Consider the following 19,662-nt stretch of genomic DNA (forward strand, 5'->3'; position numbering starts at 1 on the left):
TTCATAATTTGGTTGTAATAACCTGCTTTTGGATGAAACATTACTACAAGTTCACAGAGAGAGAGCAATTTTTAATTACAAAATTGGATTCAAATTGGTTCAGCCATATTTTAGTTGGAGAAAAGCATTTAAACATACTAAACATACTTGTATTTTAAAATACAAGTCATTTGAATTGAATTTGCAAGAATGTGTTGTTGTTTTCAGCTTAAGATAGAGAACTGGTTTATTGTAGCATTTTATATTTGCTGATTTTGTGTGGTCTCCCACCTGAAGACTAATACTATATATGTAATTTGTCTGTTTTAATTCTTGACAAACTTCCAAAAGTATTTACTTCACATACGTGTTTTACTAATGGTTTTACCATACCAGCTCTTGATAAACTACATACTGTATATTAATATTGAGTCTCTTTATTTTAACAAATACTTTTATCTCTCTTTTTTTTAATAAGACACTAGGTAGTATATACCTATCAAACAATAATTTTATTTTTTATTTTTTAAAGATTTTATTTATTTATTCATGAGAGAGAGAGAGAGAGAGAGGCAGAGACACATGCAGAGAGAGAAGCAGGCTCCATGCAGGGAGCCCGACGCTGGACTCGATTCCCAGTCCCCAGGATCAGGCCCTGGGCTGAAGGTGGTGCTAAACCACTGAGCCACCTGGCCTGCCCTAAAGAACAATTTTAGAATCAGTGTTGGTTACTTATGGATGAATAACAAATTGCTTTGGTAACTTCAGGTTGGTAAGCAGTTTAAGTGATACAAAAGTTTTGTTTTTTTTTTTTTTTTTTTAATTTTATTTATGTATTTGACAGAGAGGGAAAACACAAGTAGGTGGAGCAGCAGCCAGAGGGAGAGGGAGAAGCAGACTCCCCACTGAGCAGACAGCTTAGTAGGGGGCTCCATCCCGGGACCCTGGGATCATGACCTGAGTCAAACACAGACAGACCCTTAACTGAGTCACTCAGGTACACTGGTGTTGTTGCTTTTTAATCAAAGATGCAAGTATAACTCATAAGTATGAATTTGAGCGACTAGTGTCTTGACTCTGTATAGGCATTGATTGGAAATAGACATTAGCTGTACATAGGTTATGAATACTTCTAGTAATCCTATATTCTGTAAAGGACAAATATTTATACATATATCTGTTTTCTTTGTTATATAATAATGACTAAAAGCCAACCTAAACTAATGCTCATTTAATGGAGTTATTGCTGACTGAATTATTTCAGATTGTTTCCACAATACTCATGATAAAAGATAGTCATTTGACAGTTTATCTAAGTCCCAATGGTTCTTGAGAATTATCACTTTGTAGATATACAATGTGTATGTGCCAAAAATACATGCACATTTGTAGACATACCACTCAGAATCCTTTCAGGAAACAGATCACACCATTCAATAGGAAAATTTGAAGACAGTTTACTTAAAGGACTATCTATGGCATGAGTGGGATGCAGAGAGGCCACAAGAAACACTGCAGTCTCTTATTAGCAACCGAAGAGATTTAGGGCCACACCTGGATCTGAAGAGCAAGAGGAAGAGATAGCTTTTGACCCCCATGGAGCACTTGTGGCAGGCCTTCCTGATGGGAGCCACGACCTCTGGCCAAAACGAACAGCTATGCAATTAACTACTTTATTCAAACATTGACTAATTCATCAATTGGTCAATTCGAATTTTGTGTCATATTTTATGTAGCAAACAGTTTTGTAGGATAAAATTGGAAACGACATGGTTTGCACTATCGGAGTGAGCAAAATGTAAAGGGGAGGTAGCACCTATACACAGGTAACTATATAATTTTGGTGTAGGTGATACAAATAAAGCGCTATGAGGAGATGAGCATTAAAGCATCCATTCATAACAGATGTAGAGAAAAACTTACAGAACATATGCTAACTGATGTAGGCCTTAAATGGTGGATATATTTTCTTAGGCAAGGTGCGGATTTTTCTTCTCCTGGTAGAATTAGAATTCCTTTGATACAGGAATCTGAAATGACATAGCTGTTCAAAGAATGTTTCATGCAAGAGTAGTGTTAGAAAAAAAAAAAAAAGAAGAAAAATCAAAAAGAAAGAAGGAAGGAAGGAAGAGAGGCTGATGTCTTCTAGGAAGGGAACCAAATCGCCAGTGTATGAAATCTATATTACACTGTGCAAGCCAAGTCTCTAAATTTCAGAATAAGAAAGTAACACAATCATAGCAGCCTATTAGAAAGATCCATCTGACTTCCCCAATTAGTTTGGACTATTTTTGAGAGGCCGCAAGTGTTGCACAATCACTTAGGAAACATCAGTACACCAGTATTTACTAAGATGACAAGTATGGAAAGAGAATGAAGACAAGAAATTGGAAGAAAGTACCCGTATGAAGAGACTTAATATATTTTAATACTATATTTAAGTTTGAAATCACTGTCTCAGATAACTTTAAAAAAGGAAATATTTATATTATCAAGTGTATCACTGTCTAGTATCTTGTCCTTCTAAATATAAGTTTCTTCCCAATATGCTTTTACAAAGCCAAGGGAGGCCGATCACTTTCTCCTCTGCTTCCCTGCCGTTCCAACAAGTATCATTATCTCTAATCCCAGCCTTGCTCATCCTGCTGAGCATCCAATAGCTATTAAAGATAGCTTTTTGCAGTATTAACTGAAGCCCTCAGTCCAGTGGAAGCATGTGGATATTTTGGCATATTTTAAACCATGCTTTTTTGAACAGCTTATTAGAATTTATCTAAGATATTAGGATCTAAAAAACTTATTTACTTTATCTGGCTTGGAACTCAGAGCTAGGAAGCTGTTCTTATTTGGGGATTCATCTTGATTGAGGAAATTTATTTATTGTGTTTGTATGTAAAGTGTGTTGTGAAATCAAAATTTACTGACGTCATAATCAAGATAACGGAGGCATAAAAAAGCACTGGTAATATTTATCAGTAATGTCAAACCAAGACATTATTAGAAAGAATAATGTGTGACCCTGTTAGAAGTTCACATACACATGAAATTCCTACTGACTTTTTAGGCTGAAATCTTGTTCCCTGTCAAAATTCCATCCTATTAGGCAGAGATGCTAAGTTAAGAATTTGAGTTTGGCCTCACTTTGAAAGAGCTGGATAGAAACAGCCCTGTGAGCAAGTCACTCTATGTACCTCTCTGGCTTTCTATTGAAAGCTGTTAAATTTAAGAGTTGTACTTATTGATCTTTAAGCTTTCTTCCAGATGACTGATGTGACTCCAAAATCACCTTCAAATATGCATAGATTGATAGTGTGAGATACGTACCAAAAAATCAAATGTTCAAAAACTAAATGTGTTCCATCATTACGAGGTGAATTTAGGAGATCATTTGCTTTATAATGACAATATGTGAAGATAAAGATTTTATCGTCAAGATACCAAGTAGTGTCACAAAAGATTACACACACACACACACGCTCACATACACAAATACACAACATTCAGTGAGCATATTTTCAAACATCTGGATCTTTTACATTATGGAGACCAAAACATCCAGATGTTTTCACTGAGTTTTAGTGCTAGGCATATTGTCAATATGTCCCTTGAGGATCTCAGTATTACTAACCCCAAAGAAGACTATAGGCAGGGTGTGTGTATGAGAGAGAGACAGAGCAGGAGAGAAGAAAAATTTCTACTTCCTACTCCAGAATATAACATAGTATATCGGGCAGCCCCGGTGGCCCAGCGGTTTAGCGCCGCCTTCAGCCCAGGGCCTGATCCTGGAGACCTGGGATCGAGTCCCACCTCGGGCTCCCTGCGTGGAGCCTGTCTCTCTCTCTCTCTCTCTCTCTCTCTCTTGCCATCTCTCCCCCTCTCTGTGTCTCTCATGAATAAATAAATAAAACCTTAAAAAAAAATAACATAGTATATCTTCCAACCACTTGCTGAAAAAAATAAGCAAGAGTTTTCATTTCTCCAGCTTAATGTCATCTTGATTTTGATCTCGGACTGAAAGGAAGAAATTATCATGACTTCATCTCCACACTAACAAAGAATATTCATTTCAAACATATACTTGTATATAATTTGTATGTATGTGTCTTCACAGTATCTTGCGACTTACCCTGTATCTTATCTACTTGAATTCCTACTTCTGAATATACGTAAATTTGCACTATCCTTTCATTCCTCACTGTGTTTGTTTTGGAAACAGGTGGGGAAAACTCATTCAGTGAGCTGCATGACTACTTGGGTCACCAAAGAAGTCTGTTTTCCTGACTTGTCAGTTCAAGTTACTGTAAAAAGAACAGCTCTTAAAAATGCATGACTTCATGTGGCCAAATGTGTCAAAAATGGTTTAAAATAATACAATTGCAAGAAACATAGGGGGTGGGAGGCAACAGCAAAAAGAATTACTGGTATTTTCTTTCCCCATATCCCATATTTACAGCCAGTGCCATAAAGGCACACTAGGAAGACATATGAGATGCAGTCATTTTCTCCAAATAAGTTTTGCCAAAATTACTGCATTTACTACTGATACACTTATTAATTATCTCAATATGTATTGCTGGAGTGTCTATCTCTAAATGTCCATGTGCTCTGACCTGGAGGCAATTTTGCTCTAATCATAAGATGAGGAAGGACACTGTTGAACAACATAACTTCTGGATGTTGTAGTGTAACACTTTGGGAATAATCACAACAGAAATCACATTCCTGGGGGAATCATTTACAAGGTCTAAGACAATCCTACTGTTTTACTTTACATGAAAAGAAGCATGCATCAGTATGGAATGGCAGCATTTTCTAATAATGTTAATACTTTTCCAAAGTTGTAGCAGTGCACATTTTACCGAGATGCTGTGAGTCACACGTAATTTTAAGTCAAACAGTCATAAGGTAGGAAATATTTTTAGTTCTCTAACATATGGTTGAGTTATTGTGTATATTATGCACCTAATTATGAAGAAAATAGTCTATTTATATCCTAAGGACTTTAGTTAAAACATTTTTCTCTTTAAAGATGTTAATTTAATTTTGTATTTTGAAAGTTGCATTCCATATCCTACACTCTGCACTGATGCTACCAAATTCAGCAAAAATGCATGCATAAATTTATGTTGACAAAGCTATCTTTACTAACACAAATTCAGTAAATTGGAGTACAGTAACATAATCTCTGCCCTCAAAAGCACCTCTGTGTGTCAATGTGGATTTTGTTCATAAACTGGTACACTGCAATTTTGCAGGTGCAAATTTGGAAGCTCTTTGAAAAACATGGCATATTATTTCATTCCTGAAAAATGCTTAGTGTATTAGCCTGAGAATTTCATTGCACAAATTATATTTCATTCTCGAAATTCATGAATACCTAAATTTAAGTAGATTGTCATTATTTTCTTAACCTAAAAATACTGAAGAAACTAAACATATTTTAAGGTATTTTTCTTTGTAAATTCAGGCCTGTAATAGCTGTTGAGGATAAACAAACAGTTGGCAAGGAACTCCCTCTTGTGGTCAAACATTCTTAATTAAAAAAAAAAAAAAGATTTGTACTCAACTGACGATCTGGATTATTAAAATGTGGGTCGCTTGTAAACCATTAAGATTAACAATAGTGATATAAGTGGTTTTACTTAAGCAATTCATTGCAAATTAGAGCTAAATTCTGGAACATATGCTTTTAATTTTTCCTAAAAACAGAACTTTGAACCACTGTTCAGGGTAAACCGACTTTCATTCTCCAAGGTTTCTTGTTACTTTAAAAATATTATGACATTCTTTTAACATTATATGCATACATACACTTATATGTGCACGTGTGTGTATATATGTATGTATATCTGTATATGTGTATGTTGTCACAGAGAAGACATTTAAGAACTAAGTAGTGTAAGAAGTTTACATCCTCTTTGTTTTGATCTCAGCACTTTGATTTCTCATAGTTTCTAAAACTGTAGTACTGCTACATACTCCTTTAAGCAGGAGAAACAGTCCCCATATGCCGTTAACCAGTGCTTTCCCAGAGTACACAGGCAACAGAGTCTGGTGTCAAAGACAATAAATGCCTGACATCCAATCAAAAATGTCCTAAACACTTATTATGAGTGAGGCAAATTACTAGACACATAATGAAGCTGACAAATTATAATTTTTTTCCCGATTGTTCAACTTAAGCAATGCTTCCAAGCACTTCACAAGACCAGTAACAGACACTATCTGTCCGAGTAGTGAGTATGCAATTCATTTCCATGATATCAAATTAAAACCTGATGCCAAGAAGCCTGGGATTTAACTTATCTTCTGACAGCACATCAAAGGTCGGGAAGAAGGCCCTGTGCTCAGATCAGGTCACTGCTGTCAGTTCAAATACTAACGATACAATCTGAACCAACTTCTTTTGGGGATGACTTTCAATATGAGCAAAAGAAGGCTTCAAAGTTCAATCAAGTCATTATTTAGGGAGAAAGAGAAGAGAAAGAGAGAGGGGGGAGAAAGAGAGAGAGATGGTGATCATATAGGCTCTGCAGACTGTGCAAGGAATGCCTCCACATAGAGAGAGCTATTTTTGTACATGTGCTGGTTCCAACATCCCTTTGCCTGCCTAAAGTTAAGCACTCAATTAATCATCAGCAAAATGATGCACTTACGCCTTCTTTACACATGCTAGGCAAGAACACGCATGACAAGACTAAATTGTTTGTCTTTATATTTTTGTGCGTATTTCCTAGCTGCTCTTATTTTTAAGTTTTGTTGACTGGTGTCTTTTTTATTTTCATTTTTTTCTTGGCACAAAACTAGTTATGGTCACCATCTGATAGAGAAATCAAAAGTGTACACATTTTTTAACATGTTAGAAATATAAAAGCACTTGTATTTCCCCAAAATGAGTAGCTTTCTAAGAGTTTAATACCATTTAAACTAGAATGACTGATTTCTATTTCATATATAAGCTTTGTTTTTAAATAATCTCATTTTTAACATCAGTATACTCTCTACTGTTGTACGAAGAGCTGCAATGTATGTACTGAAGCCACAACAGCTGAAGACATTTAAATATCTTTCTGACTTTTACACTGTTAAGAAGAAAGAATATTCACAGTTATATAACTATACACATGCTTAATTATTTAACAATACAAAGTATTCTCAAATTAGTAAATTTTAACAAATACCACAACTTTTTGATCAATGTGTTCTTACTTTTATTTTTACATGTATATTTTAATAAATATGTAAACATATTTCATTAATTCATTTTCAATTAAAATTTGAAATTTATAAATACTATTAAGAGAATGTAATTTACTTAATACTTTTTCAAAAATATAAATTTCTTGATATGCTCAAAAATATGTTTCTTGATACTAGAAAAATTAATCTTTAAGCTCAAACGGGTTCTGTGCAAAGAAAATAATAATAACAATCAATAAAATAATGAGACTTTCATCACCATCTACATTCCTTTACTTAATACTGTCACTCATCAAATAGTATCAAGATTCCTGTAATACTTTCCGAATGAAAAGGAAACCTTCAAAATACTAGTTAGTATTTTGTAGAGTTATATAGAAACTGAGCATAATAATTTAGCTGCTTTCAAAGGTAATGATCAATTTGTAATATATTTACCTACAATATGTTTTCCAGAAGGGTAGTTTATCTGATGATAAAAAAACAAGAGAGTGCGGTACAGGCATCTATGTATGCAAAATCAATCCATCTATATTTTATCTACCTTTATGCCCACCTTTCTATCCTATTATATTAAACCTAAGATTCCATTCACTGTAGAATATACAATTATTTCTGGTATCACTGAGAAAAAAAAAAAGTCTCTGCCAATTATAAGATATCTTTGATAATAAGACAACTTCTTTTAAGGAACTTAACATTTAATACCTTAAAATTAATGTATATACAGTCAGAGTTATATAGTGTATAAAGAAATGTAAATACTTATACGATTGACCCTGAATAACATGGTTTTGAACTGTTTGGGTCCACTTATACAGGGATTTTTTACAGCACAGTCCTGTAAATGTATCTTTCTCTTCCTTATATTTTTTTCTCCAGCTTATATTTGAAAGAATACAGTATATAATACATATAACATATAATACATATAACTGTATTAATCAACAGTTTATATTATCATTAAAGCTTCTAATCAACTGTAGGTTATTTGTAGTTAAGGTTTGGGTAGTCAAAAGTTGTATGTGGAGTTCTATGTGAGGGTTGAAGTAATCTCCCATGTTGTTCAAGGGTCAACTGTATATAATTGTAATAATATACACCATTAAATGTAAATAGATACTGATAAAGAAACAGCACCCTGGCCCTGATTCTAATGATACTTTAAATTTTTTGTATGTGTATTTTTTTTTATTTTTTTAATATATTTTTTAATTGAAACTCGGTTTGCCAACATATAGTGTAACATCCAGTGCTCAACCCGTCAAGTGCCCCCCTCAGTGCCCATCACACACTAGCCCCATCCCCCCGCCCACCTCCCCATCCACTACCCCTTGTTCATTTCCTAGAGTTAGGAGTCTCTCATGTTTTGTCACCCTCTCTAATTCTTCCCACTCATTTTCCCTCCTTTCCCTTATAATCCCTCTATTTCTTATATTCCCTGTATGAATGAAACCATATAATTGTCCTTCTCTGACTGACTTACTTCGCTCAGCATAATACCCCCCAGTTCCATCCACATTGAAGCAAATTAACTTATTTTAACAGGATTACACTTCATACTTTATTACTTTTTTCTGGAATATGTCTTTAAATCACTTTAAGTTATAAAATAATATATAATGAACAAAGGGTCCAAAGTTAAGAAGAAAACCACATCTCTATAGTAAATCAGTGGCTTCTGCAAGTATTTTAAAAACTCAGGGAAGTTTTGAGGCAGCTGGGTAGTGCAGTCATTTAAGCGTCTGACTCTTGGTTTTGGCTCAGGTCATGATCTCATCCTTGTGAGATCAAACTCCTCATTTTGGGTTCCATGCTCAGCAAGGTGTCTGCTTGAGACTCTTTCTGCCCCCATCCCTGCATCTACCTCTGTTTTTCTCTGTCTCATAAATAAATATTTAAAAAGAAAAACTGGGGAAGGTTTCTTTCAAATATTACATCAAAATAGGTGGTTTGTCTACACTGTCTCTTCTATGCCTATAGCAGACATCCACATTTCACTGACTCTAAGATACCTTCAATCATTAAACACACCATTATTTTGTGGTTTGATTAAAAAAGAAAAAAATACTATCAAGTAGACTCTGATATGTCATTTACCATTAAACATACCTCAAGCCCAGAAAGGGAGAAGTATCAAACTTACATAAAACATTATAGTCAATCATGATACTCTTTTCTACTAAATCTTAATATGGCCTCATATTATTTGGCAATGCAACATTCCTCATAGACATATCAATAAAAATTGTTAATTTTGAGATGGGAATGATTTGATATTGAGAATTATCTGTGATAGCAAAGGAAAATTTTAAATCCTCTAGTCAGTGAAGAGGTGAGTCTTGCTATATGATAAACCTAGAATGTTTTTTGCCATTCTGTTGCTATCTTTTGAAAAAGTTAATTTACAGGAGCAATTTTCATAAACATATCTAATTTTATTTGGCAACCAGTAATAAACTAGAATTGATATGGGAAGAAAGGAATTAAAAATAGAGGGAGAAAGATAAACAGCATTAACCACATGCCCATGTGTTAGGGCCCACACATGTGTATTTCATATATATCTTTTATTTGATACTCTCAGGAACCTGAAACCTTTTACCTGTTCACTTTTCAGGTAAAGATTCTGTGGCTGAATTAGTGAATAACTTATCCATATTCACCCAGCCATCAGGAGTGCGATTATTGAGATTAAAGTCCAAATCTATCTGATTTCAAATCTTTTATCTTTTCCAATACCAAAGAACACCACTCCGAAATTTTTAGGCAATTTGGCTCCACAACTTATTCAGCAAACGAAGGCATACCTGCATACAAATAGAACTAGAATTTCCTGACATGTTCAGATGTTACATTTATATTTAATTTTTTTATATTTAATTTTATGTGATATATTCTGATCATTTGTCTACCTTTTGTTACTGATTCTTGTTCACACTCAACCTTCCAAGAATATCCCACTCATTCTCATTCACCTTTGGCTGTAGCCTTCTGTGGCTAATGACTCATTTCAAAATGCTGAGGCTGAAGTTTCTCAAGTTCCTCCACTACCTCCTTTGCTAATTCAAGTATCTTTTTCTTTCTTTCTGTCACACATACACACACACACTCATGGAAATGTTGCTGTGTTATAGGTCCAGCCTATAATACTCTGTACAAAAGAGCTATGTCTTTTCTTTTAAAAGAGAATATAACTTAGCCCAATGGATAAAGTTTTCTATTTTTAAAATTCCTGAAACATTTCATGTAATGTCGCTGCATGTCAAGGTAGAGAAGATTTAGGATGAAGAGAAGTAGAAATAGATCAGTTAACCACACTATTTTTGGAGAAAACTGTCTGTAGTTTTAGCAAAACCAACTTACTTGTTCATTCTAAGAAGACATTTTGTTCTTTGTGGAACATGCTACTTCATTTAAGACTTTTCTGTAAAGAAGCTGTTCCCTCTGGTACCTGAAACCACTGCATAAACCTATTGTGATTTTTTTTTTTTTTTTGGTGGAAACCATGACTCTCTTGGGTGTATTACTGTGGCTTAAAGTGGCCCCTCAATTGTAAATGATCAAATTGCTACATGGACCATTTATACAGAGGTATTTCTTTCTGAAGTGAGAGTGAAACCAACTGTTATTGTGCCACACCAGGAACCCAACATGCTCTAAGAGATAAGCCACTGGCCTAAGGATGTAAAATCTCTTCTACTTTCATTTTGCTCATATGCTTTGTTATCTATTTAGAGCCATGTAGTTAAATCTTGTTCATTTGATTTCAGAGACATTAAAAACACCAAAGGAAAGGATTCAAAAAATTACATATTTTATGTTAACTGAAAATGAGCAAGTACTTACACAACTTCTTTGACTAAGAAAAAAAAAAGGAAATATTTTATATTTTTTAAGGAAGGGTTTTATGAGAATAGAAAAATGAATAAAACTTCCTTTATAAAAAGTGGTCTCAATTTGGGATTCCAGAATTCTTTCAATGGTAAAACCAGTAACTGAGGTCACCAAGTTTCTGTCTAGACTTTTAAAATAATTAATGGAAACCAGAGATAAGGCTACATAGCAAAGTAAAATGTTAACTTCCCTAATTTTGACTGAAATTATTGTGATGCTATTTTTCACTGTCATGACATTGTTTTTCATAACATTCAAAAGGTTTTGATTAATAATATTTAATTTTTAAAAAGGAAAAATATTAATCAATGCAGACTAATAGGCAAAGATATTTTGACACAGAGGAACACAGTAAGAGGTATACTTTATAATAAAAAGATTAGAGTTTCAAAGACTTATAATTCCTTTTCTTTGATATTAAGCTGTTAAATGAGGAAAACACTTTTAAAATTATACTATCCTTTGCAAAAACAGTCAAGTATCAGTAAGTTCATGATTTAAGGAACAAAATACTAATGGAACTGGCATTTCAAAGCATAAATTAAAATTTCCTCAATAACAAAGATGAAAATACGTTTTTCCATTGTAATTTTGCTTTCCATAATGGAAGTACTTTCTTCTCCTTGAACATTTTATGCAGAATCGGCATAATAAAAATTGACAACTCATTCAAGCTTACCCACTGTTATAGTTGAACAGGAATCCCTGAGTTACTCCTTAGTATAAAGAGGTGGAAAGACAGCTTTCATGATAAAATGCCTGCAGCAGCCATTGTCAGCCAGGACCCAAATAAGAAATTGACTCTGCCTATCAGAAGTTATGAATTATAATTATTCTGAATGCCACAGCATTAGAGAATGCAGTGTAACTAAAAGAGAGAAACAAGCCAAGGTTAGTACACCAAAACAACCTTAGGTGAATAAGCAATCAAAAAAAAAAAAATATTTAGGTGGGAGAATTTCTGTCAAAGTCACCTGGTGAATTTAGATGTCGTTTTCACCTTGATCACTTGAACTGGCATAAATATTACTTAAGTATATGTTAATAGGCCCTGGATAAAGGTGACCTTTCATAGCATACACAGTGTGTAACATTTTTAAGAGCTATAATATTTATAAGAGTAATTGGTCCTATTATTTCTTTGAAAGGAGAAACTATACTCATATTTAGCTTTAAAGTCCAATTCTTTTAATTCCCTTATGTGTATTTAAAATAAATAGTAAAACATATATTGCTTTCTTTCTAGAAAGTTGGGTCTTTTCTCTTCTTGAATTATCAGCTACATAAAGACATTAAAGATCCCTTTTAGGAATTGTCATTTACGTGTTCCACGGCTAGCTACAACTCACCTGAATTTTATTAATGATAATGTTTCCCAAGTAGAAGGGGAAGAAATGTAATCAGTATCTCATTTAGTAAGTTGTTTTTGTTTTATTTTCCTGAACAGGTGACATATAAGATAACTATTGGGTAAGAGAAAGAGCATTTGAATGAAAGTATAAAGATACATAAGACTGCATAGCATTTTGAGCACAGAGTTATGTGACAGATTTCATGAATTCAATTCTCTGATTTACCACTGGCCAGTGATAGGACCCTAAATAAGTTAGGTCAGTGTTCTTCAGTTTTCACATCGGTAAAAATGGGGATGATGTTATGATAATATGCTTGTTAAGAACAGTGCACATAGTACTTACTGCTATTAGTAAAGTTACATAGATTAGAGCCTCAGTTTCTTCATCAATAAAATGGAATATGAATAAAGGACTTCTATTGACTACAATTTAGAAATTCTGTATTACCTTTAGTTATATATGTCAGGGAAGACTTTAAAAAATAATTTTATATGTAATCTGCAAGACAGATGGTTTTTACTAATGGAAGAGTATTTATTCTAACCTAGCATGAGGTTAACATCTTTAGTATCATGCATGGGCCTTCACATACCTGAAGATGGTATTTAATATGTCTAAGGGTGTATGTACAACAAATGTGGGGATCAGTTATCTTCTGTAGGAAGATATAAAATATGGGGGGAAAGGGGAGTTATATTTAACAGAAAAAAATCTTTAGAAAGAAATTATGGGAGGAAAAAAAGAAAGGAAATGAAACAGGAAGGTGAGTTAAAATAGTTATCAGTGAAATGTTCTTCCAGTAGCAGTAGATATCTGCTAGTAAGTCTGAATATCTTAACATATAATGAATAAATGAATGAATAGCAAGGATTACAACAATTAAAAATATATAGCTTTTGTAGGCAAAGGTAAGTTGTTATCAGCTTAAAATAGACTGTTTTAACAACCAGATGTTTTATATAAACCTTATGGTAACTACAAAGCAAAACCTGCATTAGATACACAAAAGATAAAGAAATCAAACCAATCAATTATTGAAATAGAAATCAAATATCAAAATCAAATCAATAAATTAATCAATAAAAAGGAAGCTAGAAAGTAACAAAGGATCTATGAAACACCAGAAAACAATTAAAGAAATGACAATAGCAAGCTCTTACCTATAAGTTATCATTTTAAATTTAAATGGATTAAAATCTCCAGTCAGAAGACAAAGAGTGGATGAATGATAAAAAAAAAAAAAAAAGGGAGAAGGACCTCAACTATAGGCTGTGTAAAGATACTCACTTCAGCTTTAAAAAGGGTATGGGTTGAAGGTGAAAAGATGGAAAATACTTGACACAGATGCAAATCAGAAGAGTAAAGGGGTAACTACAGTTATATCAGACAAAATAGACTTTTCTTGACAAAATAGATTTTTAAGTCAAAAACTGTAACAAGATCATTATATAAGGACAAAGAGGTTAATTTATCAATGAGATATAACAATTATAAATATTTATGCACCCAACATCAGAGCACCTGAATGTATAAAGCAAATACCAAAAAATTGGAAGGGAGTAATAGGCAGTGATAGAGTAATAGTAAGGGACTTCAAAATTCCATTTTCAACAATGAATAGATCTTCCAAACAACCAATAAGAAAACAAAGGATTTGAACTATTTGTTAGATCAAATAGACCTAACAGACATATACAGAACATTTCATCCAACAGTAGCACAACTCATATCCTCAATTTCACACAAAATATTCTCCAAAATAGATAATTGTTAGGCAACCAGATAAGACTGAATAAACTTAAGATGACTGAAATTATATCAAGCAACTTTTCCAATCACAACAGTATGAAACTATAATTCACTAACAGGAAGAAATCTGCAAAATTTGCAAATATGGGGAGATTAAAGAACATGCTCCCCAACAACTAATGGTTCAAATAAAAAAATCAACAGAAATAAAAATATATCTTGAGACCAATGAAAATACAACATATCTTACAGAATGCAACAATAGCCGTTTTAAGAAAAAAATTCATAGTAATTAATACTTAGTTTAAGATATAAGATTATCTTAACCTAACTTTATACCTCATGGAAACAGAAAAGCAAACTAAGCTCAAAGTTAGTAGAAGGAGGGAAATAAGATCAATGCAGATACAAATGAAAAAGAGACTATGAAGTTAATAGAAAAGTTCAACAAAACTAAGAGGGTTTGTGTGTGTGTGTGTGTGTGTGTGGTTTGGGGCCTTTTGTTTTTTTAAAGATTTTATTCATTTATTTGAGGTACAGAGTGTGTGTGAGAGAGAAAGAGAAAGAAAAGGAGCAGGGAAGGGACAGAGGGAGAGGGAGAGGCAGACTCTCCCTGAGCGGGGTGCTGGACATGGGGCTCCATCCCGGGACTCTGGGATCATGACCTGAGCCAAAGGCAGACACCTAACCATGTGAGCCACCCAGGTGCCCTGTTTATTTTTGAAAATATACACAATATTGACATACCTTTGGCTAGAGTAAGAAAAAAAGAGAAGCCTCAAGACTCTTAACTAGAGAGAACAAATTAATGGCTACTAGAGGGGAGGGAGGTGAAGTATGGGGATGGAGGATGGTTTAAATAGGTGATGGGGATTAAGGATGGCTCTTTTTTGTGAGGAACAGTGCGTGTCGTATTTAAGTGATGAATCACTAAATTCTATACCTGAAACTATTATTATACTATATGTTAACTAACTGATATTTAAATAAAAACTTGGAGAGAAAAAAATAAATAAAAAAACTCTAGGCACTTCCTTAAAAATAAAAGAGCCTCAAACAAAATTAGAAAAGAAAGAGATGTTTCAACTGATAACACAGTAATACAAAAGATCTTAAGAAACTATGAACAATTCTACACCAAGAAATTGGATAACCTAAAAGTAATGGATAAATCCCTGGAAATATGCAACCTACTAAGACTGAATTATGAAGAAATAGAAAATTCAGAAAGACCAATTACTAGTAAGGAATTTGAATTAGTAAACAACATCCTTTAATGATTGAGCCCTCAATATATTAGGCATATTAGAAATATATCTCAACATATTAAAAGCTGTATATGACAAGCCCATTGCTAACATCATACTCAATGTTGAAAAGCTGCTAGCCATTCCTCTAAGGTGTTCCTCTAAGAAACAAGACAAAGATTCCCACTCTTACTACTCGATTTCAACACAGTACAGGAAGTCCTAGTTAGAGCAATTAATCAAGTAAAAGAAATAAAAGTCATCCAAATCAGAAAGGGAGAAGTAAAAACATTTATTTATAGACATCATCTTATGTAGGGAAAACTCTCAATATTTTACCAAAAAACTTAGAATTGATAAATAAACTCAATAGTTGCAGGATACAATATCAAAATAGAAAAAAAAAAGATTGAAAATACAATTTATCAGAAAAAAAGAAAATAATGTCATTTACAATAGCATAAAAAAATACTGAGCAATAAATTAATCAAGGAAGTAAAAGATTGACATATAGAAAAGTATATAACATTGATAAAAAGAATAGAAGATGCAAATGGAGATATTCCATGCCCATTAACTGGAAGAATTGATATTGTTAAAATGTCCACATTGTCCAAAATAATATACAGATTTATTGGAATCTCTATCAAAAGTCCAATGGAATTTTTCGCAGAAATAGAAAAAAATTCCTAAAATTTGTATGAACAATAAATACCCCAAAATCTGATGTAATCTTTAGCAAGATACGCAAAGTTGATACATGAGACTTTATGATTTCAATATATTATAAAGCTAAAGTAATCAAAATAGTATGGTACCAGCACAAAAACAGACACAAAGTTCAATGGAATGGAACAGACAGCACAGAAATAAATCTTTGTATTTATGATCACTAATTCTTTGACAAAGTTGTCAAGAGCAAGGACCACACAATGGGAAAAGGATTGTCTCTTTTTAATAAATGTTGGTTGTAAAAATGGTTTTCTACATGCAGAAGAAGGAAACTGGACTCCTACCTCTCTATATATACAAAAACCAACTCAAAATGGGATAATGATTTAAATGTTAAAAAAAAAAAAAAAAAAAACGATTTAAACATAAAAGGATGGGCAGCCCTGGTGGCGCAGCGGTTTGGCGCCGCCTGCAGCCTGGGGTGTGATCCTGGAGACCTAGGATGGAGTCACGCATTGGGCTCCCTGCATGGAGCCTGCTTCTCTTCCTTCTGCCTCTCTCTGTGTCTATGAATAAATAAATAAAATCTTTAAAAAAAAATAAATATAAAAGGATGCCATAAAACAATTAGAAGAAAACCTAGAGGAAAGGATTCCTGACATTGCTATCGACTTTAGTTAATAAAACAATCTCTGATGTGGATCAAAAAACTTATTGAATAGAAAATAAGTTGCATCTTTATTTTCTAAATGCATAATATACATTAATTAAACATATTATACATTGACTCAATTATGTAGAACTCCAAACTAAAAAAAAAAAGAAAAAAAAAGAAACATTTGAATAATTTTGATATAATAGAACTTGAAAGGTTTTTTTGTTGTTGTTGTTGTTTCAATTCAACTAACTGAAGCTAGATCTAGGTACAGTATTAGTATATTCTGAAACTCAATGTGTTATAAGCTGAATTACTTCCCCCTCAAAATTCCTATGAGGAAGTCCTAATCCCCAGTACTTTAGAACGTGACTATATTTGGAGACTGTTTTTTAAGAATTACAGTAAAATAAAGTTAGTAGGGTGGACCATAATCCAATACAGTTTATGTACTTATAAAAATAGGAGATTAGGATACAGATTCAAACAGAGGTCAGACCACTGGAAAACAAGAAAAGAGTCAACAAGAATGGAGAGAGCAAAGCGCAAAGGCATCTGAGAAAATTAATCCTGCTCAAACCTTGCTCTTAGATTTCTGGTCTCCAGAATTGAAAGAAAATAAATTTCTGTTAAAGACACACAATTTGTGGTACTTTGTCATGGGAGCCCATGAAAAAACTGGTTAAAGTTGAATAATTTCATCTAGTACTGCAAATACTTCTATTATCATAATGAAGTTTATTGTCATAATGAAGTTATCTGTGGGGAAAGACTATTTACTGTTTTTCTCATTAGATCTATTTTTTTTCTTGATTTTGAATTGACATTTAACCCTGGGACATTGGTCAGAGGAAAAATCAGCAAAAAGAGTTTTCTAAGTTAAAAAAGGTAATGTACTTTGGAATATTTGTTATAAAAAAGTCTGAAAATTCCTTAACTTTTTAAAAATATTTAACTTTACTTAACCAACAAGGATTTATTACATAAATATGACAAATATGATATTTTTGTGTCATGATATCAAAAGAAAACAAACTACACTACATGGTTCTGTGGGGTTTTTCTTTAATTTTAAAATCTTTTTAAATTTTTTTTTTAATTTTAATTTTATTTTTTAATTTTAAATACTAACCCATATTATGAACTGTTATTATATAATACATAGCTCACTCTGTGTGTACTCCATTATAGTACTTAATCCAAATTGTGGTATTTTGTTTGTTTTTGTTTTTTTAGATTTTATTTATTTACTTATTCGTTCATGAAAGACACGGGGTGGGAGGGGGGCAGGCAGAGACACAGACAGAGGGAGAAGCATGCTGGGAGACTGATTTGGGACTCGATCTTGGGTCCCCAGGATCACACCCTGGGCCAAAGGCAGGCACCAAACTGCTGAGCTACCCCGGGACCCCCTAAATTGTGGTTTTGTGAGTGCAAATGTGTATTTTTGTATAGAGGAAAGTATTAATGTATGCTTCAGTATATGTGTGCAGATATACACATATGCACTAAATATGAGTGTGTCAACATGCATGTGCATATTTGTGTATGCCAGCATGTCTGCATACATGCATTACTATAAGAGGGAAAAGTGAAATGTGTGTTTATTTGTGCATGTGCACTTCTGTGTGTATGAAAATACATAACATGGGTATGTGTGAGCATACATATACATGGGATCTGGCATTGTCAGTGTTTAACACAGTGCCTGCCACATACTGACCATGAAAAAATTTTCCTAAGTGAATGAAATACTGAATGTATTATTTCCAACATTTATTTTAATTTCCAACTGATATACTTCCTATGTAAATTTGAAATGTCTTTCATATTAATATTTATTTATCTACTTCACCTAAGAAATATGACTTGATTAAAGACATATTTTTGTCCATCATTTTTAATCATTTTTAATCATATTATGTTACATTTAGCTGAGCAGCATAAATTTCAAATTTAATGTATTTTAAGCCCCACATCCAACTTATACTCAAGGTTTAAAAATAAAAACTTAGGCCCAAAGCAAATGGCACAAATAGTAAAAAAAAAATCATAATGTTTAAAACTTTAAGTTTCTATGTCTAATATAAATCATACAATAGTTGTTCCTTCATTAAAATATGTAAAATAAATATTTTGATGCTTTAAAAGCATGTTTACTTTATTTCTTCCCATGACTTAAAATCTCTGATTACTATTCTCACATTTTCATGACAGTTTAAGAGAGAAAAAAAAAATTAAGACAGTTATTTTCCCCTTCTTTTGTTTTCATTTTCTTGTTTTCAACATCTTATGAAAAGAATGCTGTCATTTTTGTTTTTCAAATCTTTCATTTACTTTCCATTGTATAATATTCTAAGAAGACTAAAAATATTTTCTCTCATTGATATATCTTTCCTATTCAATCTTTTTTTTGACACTTCACTTATTTTCTCATGTATTTTGAATAATGTTAAAATCATCATAGCTATTTATCTTCTTTTTAGTTGCCTAGGACAAAATATTCAATCATCAAAAGAATGTCAATAAATGACTTTAGATATTTAACAAAAAAGTAAGTTATTAACTTTTAAAGTTAATATTTTACTCAACAAAGAACATAAATGATAAAACCTTTCAAGCATACTTCACTTTTTGTAAACTGGAGTCTCCTAAAGTTTGTGAAATTTCATGCAGACTATTATATAACTGTATTTAATGACTTTCTAAAAACTTTTTAAAGGAAGAATTACCAAAACTATTACAAAATGCATTTATTCAAGTAATATGAAAAATTGACAAATAAATAGAATCACCTGACATGTTTTTCATATACTTTTTCACTTTTATCTTGAGCCCTGAAGCTCAAGGTTTTCAATTATTTGGTATTAGGGCATCTACATTTCATCAGTCATCTACAGGCTCATGC

General features: G+C 32.7%; 1 long non-coding RNA gene across 3 annotated transcripts in view; it reads left to right on the forward strand.

Moving 5' to 3' along the window:
* LOC140613107 (uncharacterized) overlaps positions 1 to 19,662 on the forward strand; it is a 45,213-nt gene that overhangs the window by 11,887 nt on the left and 13,664 nt on the right. The window contains exon 2 of one of the 3 annotated variants that reach the window (XR_012014243.1): positions 17,604 to 17,642. The exons of the other annotated variants lie outside the window; for them this stretch is intronic. This is a non-coding gene — a long non-coding RNA (uncharacterized lncRNA). The remainder of the gene's footprint in view (positions 1 to 17,603; positions 17,643 to 19,662) is intronic. 3 annotated transcript variants of the gene reach the window in all.

This window comes from Canis lupus, chromosome 2 (genome assembly GCF_048164855.1).
Source record: "Canis lupus baileyi chromosome 2, mCanLup2.hap1, whole genome shotgun sequence".
In the NCBI taxonomy this organism is placed as follows: Eukaryota; Metazoa; Chordata; class Mammalia; order Carnivora; family Canidae; genus Canis; species Canis lupus.